The sequence below is a fragment of the Nipponia nippon genome, unplaced genomic scaffold (genome assembly GCF_047370975.1).
Source record: "Nipponia nippon isolate SJK-2023a ecotype South Korea unplaced genomic scaffold, ASM4737097v1 scaffold_1, whole genome shotgun sequence".
In the NCBI taxonomy this organism is placed as follows: domain Eukaryota; kingdom Metazoa; phylum Chordata; class Aves; order Pelecaniformes; family Threskiornithidae; genus Nipponia; species Nipponia nippon.
In genome coordinates, this window is record NW_028262290.1 from 30,628,192 (window position 1) to 30,640,413 (window position 12,222).

A 12,222-nucleotide genomic window follows, 5' to 3' on the forward strand; every position below is an offset into this window, starting at 1 on the left:
GAGCAATGAGTCTGGCGATCAGGCACCCCTTGGTCGTACCAGGCACTCTTGCATGGTTGAGCTGGAGAACAAGAATGCCTTGATCCTACCTGGCATAATCAGTCACCCCTGGACAGCTTGGGAACACCTCATTGTGGATCGTAATTCAGGCGGATCGGTACGGGAGGATTGTACCTGTCTTGCTGAGATTAACGAGAACTCAGCAATAACTGACCGCAGCTGTGGCCAGAATGGAAATTTACTGATGCCTAAAGTCAATCATCGCACAACCCTATAAACAGCGGTACCACGGGAGACCCTTTGAGCTCTTCTGGACTGCAGCGGGCTGCTCCAGTATATCCCTGTGAGTGGGACGCCTCTCAGAGCTGCGAAATCTTAAGTTTGCATACGGAGGCCTGGCAACAGGACCTGGGCTGATCTCCAGTGCCCTTCACTCCTTGAGGTTCAACCCTTCACCTGTTGAGACAATCACTGAACTGAGTCTTTCACTGAACTCGAGGGGAATTTTTTATGCGTATTTTTATCTGCGCATATGAAACTCGCGAGGGATTTTAAGAGGTATTCTTTTATTAGGCCTACTGTGTGATTGTGTGTGTGTGTATTACACAAATACTGTAGTAAGCTTTATTTAATCACTTTGTAGATGCTAGAGTAACCAATGATTAGTTACTACTAAATTCTTGTGATTCTCTCCTTATTGTGAATAAACCTAAGTTGCTGCTAAATACATATAATCCTTAGACATACACCGTTGACCAAGTCTGAGACTAGGATTGGATCCAGCCACACCTAGGCTCCTCTCTGAGAAGGAGTTTAGAAAGCAAGGGAGTCCATTCCGAACCTCGTGACTCAACGTCAGGGCCTCCTTTACTCATCCCCCCTTGCATTCTCTCTCTCTCTCCATATATTCCATTCATTTATAAGTAATAATAATAGAGTGAACCTTGCCATCGAGCTCTGTTAAATCACCCTTTTATAAACTTCTATTAAAATCACTATTTACAAATATCTGTGGCGGTGATTATTTAAGTGACCTAACCGCTCATTCATGACAGTGGCAAGGAGGATATTTTTTAGCCAGATCTATGCTTGGGTCTGGTTCATGTCATGACCATAGAAAAAGTTATGCTGACATATTTAGAGTGCTGACATATGTACCAGAGTAGAAGCAAGAGTGAAAGGGATGTATCAGCTTGTACCAGTTTAAGCAAAATCACTACAAAATGAAGCAGTAACTGTGTCCTCCACCTCTGCAAAAGTCCAGGGGTGTAAACTGTCCATAGTTATCCACAGCTATCAGTTGTGGTATAGAATTGATATTATTACTACCTACTGCTCCATTTGTGCTTAGCAGATGTGGAAAGAAAAGAGATTTTTAGCTCTGGTAGCTGGCAGAGCTTGACTTGCTAGAGCAAAAGTCCCACGGCAGACACAAGCATGCCAGCAAAGCCTTCATTTTTGATGCTTCTTTTGCTCAGTAACTAGCAACACCAGTAGTCTAATCCTAAAGGTACAGGCCACAGTTCTGGCAGTTGTCAAGGAGAGAGAAAGAGTAACTTGATCATTGACAGCAATTCCTTCATAGTAATTTTTTTTTTACAATCCATAAAGAAAAGGTGCAAGCATATCTTATGTAAAGCTGAAGCTAGTAAACTGAGATACTAAAAAATAAATTAATGGAGGAATTTACCTAGCAATGAAGTTCATTTTCTATTATTGAAAAAATTATATTGAAGCAGATACAGAAGTGATGTACTTGGTATGGAATTTGCTGCAGTGAGATCTTTGGCCTACATTAGAAATCAAACTAAAAATACTAAGTATGCCATTTTTTTAAAAAGTATCCTTATCTGCCTTGAATTCATTTGTAGAATCTGTAAAATTTTCTACTAGTGCAATCTCTTGTTTATATATGTAAGTGTATGTTGAAGGAAAGAGAGAGGGAGAAGCAACATATCTCTGTCCTAATAGAGATGTATAACCTGTAATAGGATGTAATGTTTATCAAACAAAATATCAGTATTCCATAACATAAATAAGAGATTTTTTTTCAAATATATTAAAGCTGTGTTGTGAAGTTGTGAATGTTTCCCATAACTGGGTATATTAAGCTCATATACTAATTTTTTCATGAAGATTGAGTGAATTATTATCTGTACAATAAAGAATTCTATTTTCCCCCCAAGTTATTCACATTCAGGACAACAGGTAATGAAACATGCATTTGTTTATGATGAGTTGCATTCAAACTTTTTATCAAAAATAGAATACTTTGATTCGATAATAATTTGTGACTCATAAGTAACAATAAATTAAATTTATTGAAAATGCTCCTGCCCATAATTTATTGACAATATTCCTGTATCATTAAGTTTGGGACAATGCAAAACATTTCAGAGATTACAGTAGTAATGTAATTTATTTGTGAAACCTCAGATATGCTTGATTTAATTTATTAAAAAGAAAAACATAATTAGAAACTGTTCTAGGACTTGTGTAGATTTTTCTCATTTATTTGCCTGATTTTGAAAGTTTGTAGAATTATGAAATGAAGGGGAGAGGGAGAAGCCCATTTTTTATTGGGTGAAGTAGCATAAGTAAAGGAAAAAAAATCCTACTGGCATATTTTCCAGAAGCTTCATAAAATGCTATAATTCATTTTGAAGATAAATCACTTGCAAATATAAAGATCAGTTTAAGGTAACTGAATGTCTTGTGTTTCACTTCATTGCAGACTCCTTCATTAAACTTGCTGTGAGAATGTGCCGGCTTGGGATAGACTATCATGTTAGACAACATCAAGTTACATCGTAAATCAGTGAGCACACAGAAGGATGACCACAAGCAGGCCTCATACTATCTTCTAAACTGATCAAAATAACAATCCAATTGGATAATCTTGATTTACAGATATGTTCTCTTTAGCTTCAGGATAAATTATCATGGAATATGTTTATACTAATATTAATTACCCAGTCAGTTTCTGAGATCCCACAGTTTTAACTTTATTTCCATTGCACAATCCTAAAGAACTACATATTACTTTTTTTTAAAAGATAGTACTGGAATTAATAGTTACCACATTTTCATTCTCATGGAAACTGACTGTGGTAAAAAAGGAAATAGACTGTAATAGTTTACTACTTTCTTATTTTATCTCCTCCTTTCGTACCATATTCTGACTTCTGCTGGTGGAAAAAATTTTGCATTTGGAAGGAAACACTTTCATTCAAGACTAATCACTTCCCAACATTCACACATAAATACAAACATATGCATATGCATATAAAAAAATGTAGATAATGTTCCTTTTGCTAGGAGATTGTTAGTACCATGGACATGTTTATTGCGAAATGTGATACTGGTTTTAAAATATGCTAACAAGAAGGTTAAGCTGATTCTGAAATTTATGATAGCTAAGCCAACAAGATGAGAATTTATAACAGAATAGTGTAATTAACATGGGGCACCTTTAGTATAGGACTGATATTTTGATTTCTTAGGTCCTGGAAGAACAAACTCAAAATTGTGAAGAGCTTTCCTTTAAAGTTTTGCTGTGCCCTTAGAGAAATGTGTCATACCCTTTATAATAAATTTTTGTCCGTCATCTTGAAAATCACTGAAATGCTTTATTTAAAAATAAATAAAACAATGTGTGGTTCTCTCAGTTCTTGTCTGACATGACAGGACAAAGCAGCATAAATGTTGGGCAAAAGGCAGATTATTATGAAGCAATGCAAAATTGATCAGCAGAGTTTTGTTGTCCAAGATGGATGAAATGTTAAAAGTGAATCAATAGTTTAAATAATGAAAACTAAATTATGTGTTCAAAAATCTTTGTTTTACTGGCTTGCTGTGAGTAATGCAAGTAAGGACTTGCTGAAATATATACCTCTGTCTTGATTATGGTCCTTTAAATTAACAGTATTGCAGCTGGTGTCAAAAGGAAAATGACGGTAGGACAGACTTTGCCATAGATGAAGTAAAGCCCTAAATCCAAGCTGAAATTAATAGTCCTCTGGTGAGATTGTATTTTTTGTCAGAGCCAGTTGTTGGAAATGTGATTAAAAATTCAATTGAACAAAAGATGCTTTCCTTTTGAAAAGGATAGATTTATATTTCTTAATTGACAAAAAAAATATATCCTGTTCCAGGGGAAAGGCATCAAATTTATTCAGAAAAAAAGGATCATAAATTGGTAGTCTTCTAATCAATCAAAAGATTGCAAGCTAAAGCTTTCTTAATATCTATTTCAATCCAATACTTTTCTTCCCCAGCCACTTTCTGTTTTGCTCATCAGCTGGAAATTTAAAAAGATGCTCTTATAGCTCAAGGTTTTATAGCATGATGCTCTTGGAAAATATATTCTGCTACAGATTTTGGCAGAACAAGTGACAGGAGTCTATGTAAAAGATGAATGTCCAACATCAGATGCAAAATTGTTGCGTTGCCCGTACAGCTGCAACTGTCCAGCAACAAGCAGAGTTAACTGATTTAGTGAATGGAGGGATGGCTTTTAATAAAGAAAGTAGTCAACATCCATCATAAAATCTGCAAGCTAAGGAGGAACGCAAAACTTTCTGATTAACATTTAGTTAAACACTCTCTTTTATTTCATAAATATATGGTTGTGATTTTTAAAGGCTATGGCACCTATCTTGTTTCCCAGAACTAGAAGAGACTGAAGACAGTAAACAAGCCTCCTCTTCTGTTAAAATAATCTCCAAGCTCAGAAATGTCCAAGAGAGATTAACTGGCTATGATTGATGTTCTGATTGTCCCCACTTTGCAGCCAAGACTCTCTGCATCAACTCCTGGAACCAGCAGCCTTTTCTGTGAAGAGTGGAGATGGGCAAAACCTCAGGCAGCCGTGGGTTAGGGAGGGGGGCAGCCTGCCAGAAAAATATTCTTCTTCCCGTGCCCAGAAGAGTATAGTGCCTTTTTCAATTAATTATGAGAAAACAGAATCACCAGTGTTCCTCTGCCTTTCCTGCTGTGTAATCCTGCCATAATCCCAGTTTTTACCAGCGCCACATGGGCAATGCAAAACAACAGCAGGCAGCTTTGTTTTTGAAATACCTTCTTCCATTTAACTGCAGCTTACCCTTCTTAAGCCTCACTGCCAAGTGGATGTTCCCTGAGATAGATACATGCCATATTCATATACTTCGTCACACAGTGGAAACTTTTCACTTGCACTCTGGTCTTCCTGATTATGCATTTGTCTTCTTAGGAAACTTTACCACAGGTATAATGTCTTCTCTCCGACAAGCCCATCTTTATCTTTCTCCCTACTGACCCCTGCTATTAAGGGACAACGTCAACTCTCTAGAGTTGGTATTGTTTTGAAATAGTAGTAATCTGGGCATTGGGAATGGACCTTCATACATGCGCATACAGACCTACTGTAAGCATATGAGTGGTATTACAGTAAATCAATCCTTTCCCTATAGTTTCTTTATTAAATGTTTACTTATAAACCTATTACAAGAAAAATGCCTATTGAGGTATAAAACAAAAACATGTATTACAGTTATAAGCAATATCTAGTATGCCTTGTTAAGAAGAGGCAATCCCTTATGCTCTTTCTGTCACCAAGTATCACAAAGGCATTGAGAAAAATTGTAGGAGTTTGGTAGAAGATTTCAGGCCCTTACCAGACTGTATCATACCATGAGGTGCTTCTCTCCTTGTGCTGTTGAGTTGTCCAGACTCTTCTCTTAGCAAAGCTCTCCAGTTTCTGCTCACGTTGGATTTGTCTGGGCCTAGAAGGACTAGATTCTTCTTCCTCATCACTAGCTGCAGAGTGTACTCCTGTAGCCCCAGACAATAATCTCCTTTCTCTTTTTTGCTCTCCTCATTGGTTCTAAGAATTTCAGAGCTGATTTTTGAGGCTAATAGTTATTGCTTGTTAGTGTGGGAAAGACTAAATTTTTCTTTTTCTCTTGATGGTCTTTTTCCTCTTTTGAAATATATAAATATATTTAATGTAATGTAATATGATATGTAATGACAAAAGGGCAAACAGACACTCATGGGATAGTTGCAGAACTAGAGTACAGGAAAACAAGTGCAAGTAGAAAAAGAATGTATAAAATAACAACAAAGGATGTAAAACAAGCAGGAAAGATGCCCAAAGAAACCAAAGTAATCCACAGAACAAGCAAGACAGTGACTTGCAGAAACAGAACAAGTCCCAGTTCCTGAAACAATATGAATTATCTCAGGAGTATATGAGATCATTTTCTTTCTGGGAAGGGGGATGAGGACTGTAAACCCATCAGTGATGAGAGGAAAGATGAGAAAGAAAGGAGACACCCAAGTGGATTTTAGCTTCCTTCATGAAAAAGCTCTCAAACCCCAGCACCTTCACCTTGGCTAAGAACATCAAAGACTGTAGGCATTAGCGCTATGTGGCATCAGCTCCATGGTAGTGTCATGTATTGCAATATACTATTATCCTACACTCACAGGTAATGTAGGATAAGATTGTTAAGGAATAATTGTGTGAATATCCAGTGGTAATGACTGATAATCAGCAAGAACTACCCATTGGCAAAGTTGCTGTTAACAAACATCAATCTGGAAAAGTGTTGTTCTGGAGTTTTTTAAACAGCCACCACAGTGGTCTCTATTTCCCTGCATATTCCTATATATACACCCAGTTGCAAGTCTTTTAAAACATTTTAGAGCTGTTCACCCGTATTAGACTTTTAGGAGAACTGTATTATCTTTAATTTTTCCAGAGTTAGATGACTATATAGCAACTGACATTTTGACCAACAGCAGGAAGTGAATGAGAAAACTTTCAGAGCTAAAAGAGTGAATAGGAATGGCTTGCTGTAGGGAGCTGAGACCTAGTACTGAGCTCATATCCTTTGTAAATCAACCAAGGAAGGGGTCATAGCACACACAAGAGGGAATTCAAATTATACTGTTCTTAACTCTGCTACTGGTTAACTACATGGCTTGGTTTAACTCATTTAACATCCTGTTATTTGTAGAACAGGCTGCTTTCATCTCTAAAATCAGTATTTTGCTTAGCCTGCCTTAAAGATGGATAGTTTTTAGTTAAAAAATAGATTTTGATCTGAGATCTGCCTTCAGATCATCAGGTGCAACAGCTCACCAATGCCTGTTTCTGAAAGGATCCCCAAATGCTTTACAAGGAGTAAAAACTAATAAAGTTGTACCATAACAATTGATTAATTCAAACCTGAAATACTGTCTAGTAAAACATGATGCTTACATAATGATGCATAACATTTCTGCAGAGTAACTTGGGTTGGAAAAAAATAGACACAGAATGAATATTTCTGTATCGGTTCCTCAGCAATTGTGAAACCTGGTTGCTTAGCTGGTTGAATCAACATTGTATTGTTAGTTTATCTTACTATGAACTTGCTGAAGTTATTGAGATGTTTGCTACTGATTTGTGATAGGACCAAGATCTGGTCTAATTATAGACAAATAAGACTTGGGTCTGATTACTTCCTGTCTATGAACAACTTTATAAGATTATTGGAAAAAAGGTTTCCTGCTTATAAAATTCATTCAAACATGTTTCTCTTTTTCTTTTTTTCCGCTTCTCTTAGAGTTTTAAAGTTTTTTAAAGTTTATAATCCCTTGCTAGGGATTTTGTTAGTGCTGTGGAAAGCATTACAGAACTGGATTTGGGATGAGGCCAAAAGCAGCATCTTAGACCATTAGATCAGTTTCAATTAGAGAGAAATAATTGTTTCCAAGTAATGTTTTAGGTCTCTTTTGAGAATACCTTGTCATCACACTTCATAGGAACCAGAAAAAAACTCATTCAGTAAATGCAGTGGTTGAATCAGGAGCCAGACCTGGAAATTTTATCCTGACTAAAGAGCACAGCACCATACAAGGGACACAGTACTCATTCCTAGCCCTAAAAGAAGAGAAAAACATCTACTTGATTCTGTCTTCATGTTTGAAGGCGAAATAACAAATTACAAGAATTTCCATAGAAAATTTTACTCCGTTTTAAACATAAACACTTGGTAGATGGTCTTTCGCCAAGTAAAAGTTTGGCTTTCATAAAGGTTATTTACCACATGGTAAACTGACTGACCATTTCCCCACACTGCTTGGGACCCTTCCATCTTGAGATTTTTTTCATCAATCTGGTAATGAAGCTATGGAGAAGGACAGCAGGCAAACCACCTGTTACTGCACTGATAGTGAGCAAGATTGGAAGATTACATTTCTCGTGTGTTGAGACAAGTTTTTGACAATCTGCTTAAACCCTCAATACATCACTGCATTTTTTTTTAATCTCTTTCCCTTGTTTAGGATGAAAAAAATATATATGTATAAAAATACACATAAATGAATATATATGTAAATATAGAGTTTATATATATAAATAAAATATTATTTATATTTATTTAAGTCTATTTCTGTCCAGTGAAAATTTTTCCTTTTGTCCACACCTTTTATCTAGAAAAAAGATACCTGTTTCTTTTTAAAAGAACTGAAATTTTATGGACGTGCTTCATTTGCACCCAGGATGCTTTGTGTTTCTCTAATATTGTAAATGATTGCAGCAGAGATTGCATTAAGGCTGCTTCCAGTCAGTGTCCATAATAGGTATTACAAATGCCATAATGTTAACAGTAAAGGTAGCAATAGCAGTTCTACTATCCAAGCTTCAGATCCTAGTTTGCTACATACAAGGAGCAGTAGTAATCTAAATTAAGCAACATCTTTTATGTGTGTCTAATCAAGGTGTCATGATTGTTTCTTTCCATTGAGTGTGTAGATTATATGTTGAGTACATGTCTATGTAATGTTCTGAATCACTTTTAACTTGAATTTACTTTATTATCTGTGTATTTCACAAACCTACTTTCATCACCACTGTGAAATAGAAAAAGATAATTTTGTCCTTTTTTACAGACAGGCAGCTGAAGAACTGATGACTTGAATTATTTCAGGTCAATGTATAGATTGTAATGACTTGAGTAGGCTTCCGACCACCCCCAAAGGTTTTAATTCAGAATCTGACTGGCTGCCTATATCAGATCTAGAAATTAAACCCACGTACATTGAGCCAAGCATCTTCCTCTTTCTGACACAATAGCTCCTAAGTGAAACTTATTAAAACCAATATGAAAATTTACTTGTTTAAAAGTTATTTTTATAATTATTTATGCTAGAATTGTAAACTGTAGTGAATATATCCAGAATCTGAGATTCCCTATGACTGGGAAATTAAAAGACTTTTTTAAAAGGAAAACTCCCTATTTACACCTGCTTTTTAAATGATCACACCGTGGAGCAGTGTAGTTTTTATTTTACCTTGCTTAAATGTGCAAATGAAGCCCTATATCCTTGTCACTCCATGAGAAAATAAGTGAATATGACATGCATCTAAGCAATTACACTTGTAAAACACCCTTATGTGTGAAAATATTCTAATAGCTAAAATTCATTACAACAGACTTGCTACTCACGGCCTGGTTTTGCAGCTACCTTTAATGATGGGATGACCTCATAAATTCTAATGACTCTACAATAGCTAAGGGTTGTATTTTACCAGCATTTAATATAAGCTAGAAATAAAATACATCTTTCATCTGCTTTGAAAGTGGGCCATGAAACAATGGTGAATTCCAGGCAATAAACAGAACCAACATGTCAGGTAGGTATATGCAGTACTTCTCATCTGCATGAGCTTGTTTTTGTCCAAAGACTTATTCCAGTTGCTGTTACCTACTCCTGCAGTTGCAGAATAGTGGTGTTGTAGGTATTAAAGCTTAAGAGGACACTTTTTGGTTTATATACAATGGGTATTTAACTAATTGTAAATGATCACTCAAGTATATTTTTTAATTTATGCAGATATTTTTCTAGCAATCCTGTGCTGATTGTAGCATATAGCCTACCAATAACATGCTGGCTGAGTACAAAGTTAGTCTTTGTTGTAACAAAGTCCAATGTGAAATAAGACATGCTGACCTATACTGAGTCTGAATTTGTCCTACTTTCTATTTATGGATGGAGAGGGAGATAAAAGTTACTGTGTAACTGAGCACACCAGGCTTCCCTAATAGTTCATTGTGTTGATATATTTAAAAGGTTTTTTTCAGTAGAAATGGAAAAGCAATTCAATTTTCTCACTAGTCAGGGTTTGACATCAATGTAGGAACAGTCTGTGTTCTCTGTTTTCTGGCATGTTCAGCTAGGTTTAAGGTTCAGATAGGTGTTCGTACATGATCCATTTCTTGGTACTGAAGAGAACACAAATGAGTAGATCTTAGGTTTTACAGTACACATTTCATATTCTTTATTTTTCCTATGTTAATTTAATACTTTCTTTGTATATTTATTGGTTTTGAGGGGTATACATATGTATGTCAGATTTATAAAGTTGGGCATGTGAATTTTAACAAAGTGGTAGGTATATATGGCATTATTTGCTTATGCAAGCAATGTAAACTTGGTGATGAAGTCAGTAGTATGTAGTATATAGGCCTACAGTTAAGTTATAAGAGACACAAAAAGTAACAACCTCTCAAAAATTTTTTTAAAAGCAAAATCTTCACCTGACCCCATTCATTGCATGCTCATTTATTATCCATTACACCCACAGTAAATTCCTTGCATGAGTTTTGCTTCCATATGAATATTAGTTGCCTGTGTTACAGTAGTGTCTAAAGGTTCATACACAATTGCAACCCAAATTATTTCAGGCAAATTGAATAAAGTGTCTGTGAGATTAAAATCTCTGTTACGAAAATGTTTCTGACACACTGCCTTATATAAGGTGCTCAGTCCAGCACTTATTCTGCTTCTTGGACAGGTTTCATGCTGAGCTTCATGGTGGGCTGGTTTCACTACCACTGGCATCCGCATGGTCCACCTGGGAGAAAGTAGCTGGCAGGACATGAAAATGTGTAACAGTGCAGGTGGGTGGGACACCAAGCTGCCTGAGAGGGCATTTCACACCAGACTGATAATGCTGATGAGGAGTATGAACATCAACTGAATTAAAAACTATCCAAGGAGCTACAAAGACTTTTGGAGTCAGCTAAAACAAGCAAAACGCAAGGATTTGTAGTGGGTGGGAGAACAAAGGAGCAGGGAAGCAAGAAGGCTGGTGTGACCCTGCCAGACATGGCCCCACAGCGGCGTGGGCTCTGCCTGGGCCTGGCAGCACGGCTGCCCCACGGGCACCCCCAGCCACTGCCTCCACCCAGCGCAGGGCCACCCCGGGACCTGCACCCTGGGGATGCGGGGTCACCTCCTAGGGGCTGTCACCCACCCCTGGGGGGGCAGCCAGAGCATTCAGGTCTCCTAGAGCAGGTGTGTGTATGGAAATATGTATTATAGAGAGTTTATTACTATTTACCTAAGATGATTTTTTCGTAATTTGATTTGTTTCTTCAGACATAAGAAATATAGATATCCCATAGTTACATTGTATAGCCTTATATGTCGTGCAAGCAGATGCACCTCTCCTCAACAAAGTTGGTATTTTGAAGACAGTGAAGAATTATTGATGCAGAAATCCAATTCAGTCTAACAGAAGTGTGCATTTGTATATATCTCCTTAAGTTTAAAAATTACAAAAATATATACACTTAGCTAAAGGACTGATTTTAAAAGAGTATGCAATGTGAAATTCAAAGCAGATGGATAAATTCATGAATCTCCTGTAGTTCAGCCCTTGAAACCTACTGAGGATTCAGCCTAATGAAGACTGGCAGTGTCACATTTTCATGCTTCTCTTCTCTACTCTCTTATCATTGTTGGTTTAAACATTTTTATGACATATTAACACTTGTTCACTTGCCAAAATGCTCTTTTGAACTTCAAGTTGAAGAGAACCTGAAGCTGGCATCCTGAAGAATGCAGTTTCACTCCAGCTTGTGGATACTACAGAAGAGCCAATGATGTAATGGAAGGGGAGGGGCAGAAGCAAAAGCTGTCATGTTTTCATGCCTCCTTTAAAACATACTGCATTATTTACAATACTCTACTAATGTAATTTAGCTTGGAACATGATCAAAATTAAACTGTATGTTTTTAATAAAAACTTAGATTTTGGTCATGTTCCAAACAGAACTACATTAGTAGGGTGCTGTAAATACTGCAGTGAATTTTAAAGGAGGCACTAAAACATGATGGCTTTTTCTTCTGCTCTGCTCTGAGCTGTGCTCCTCTCACCTCCTATAACATCCTGGATTCTCCCAA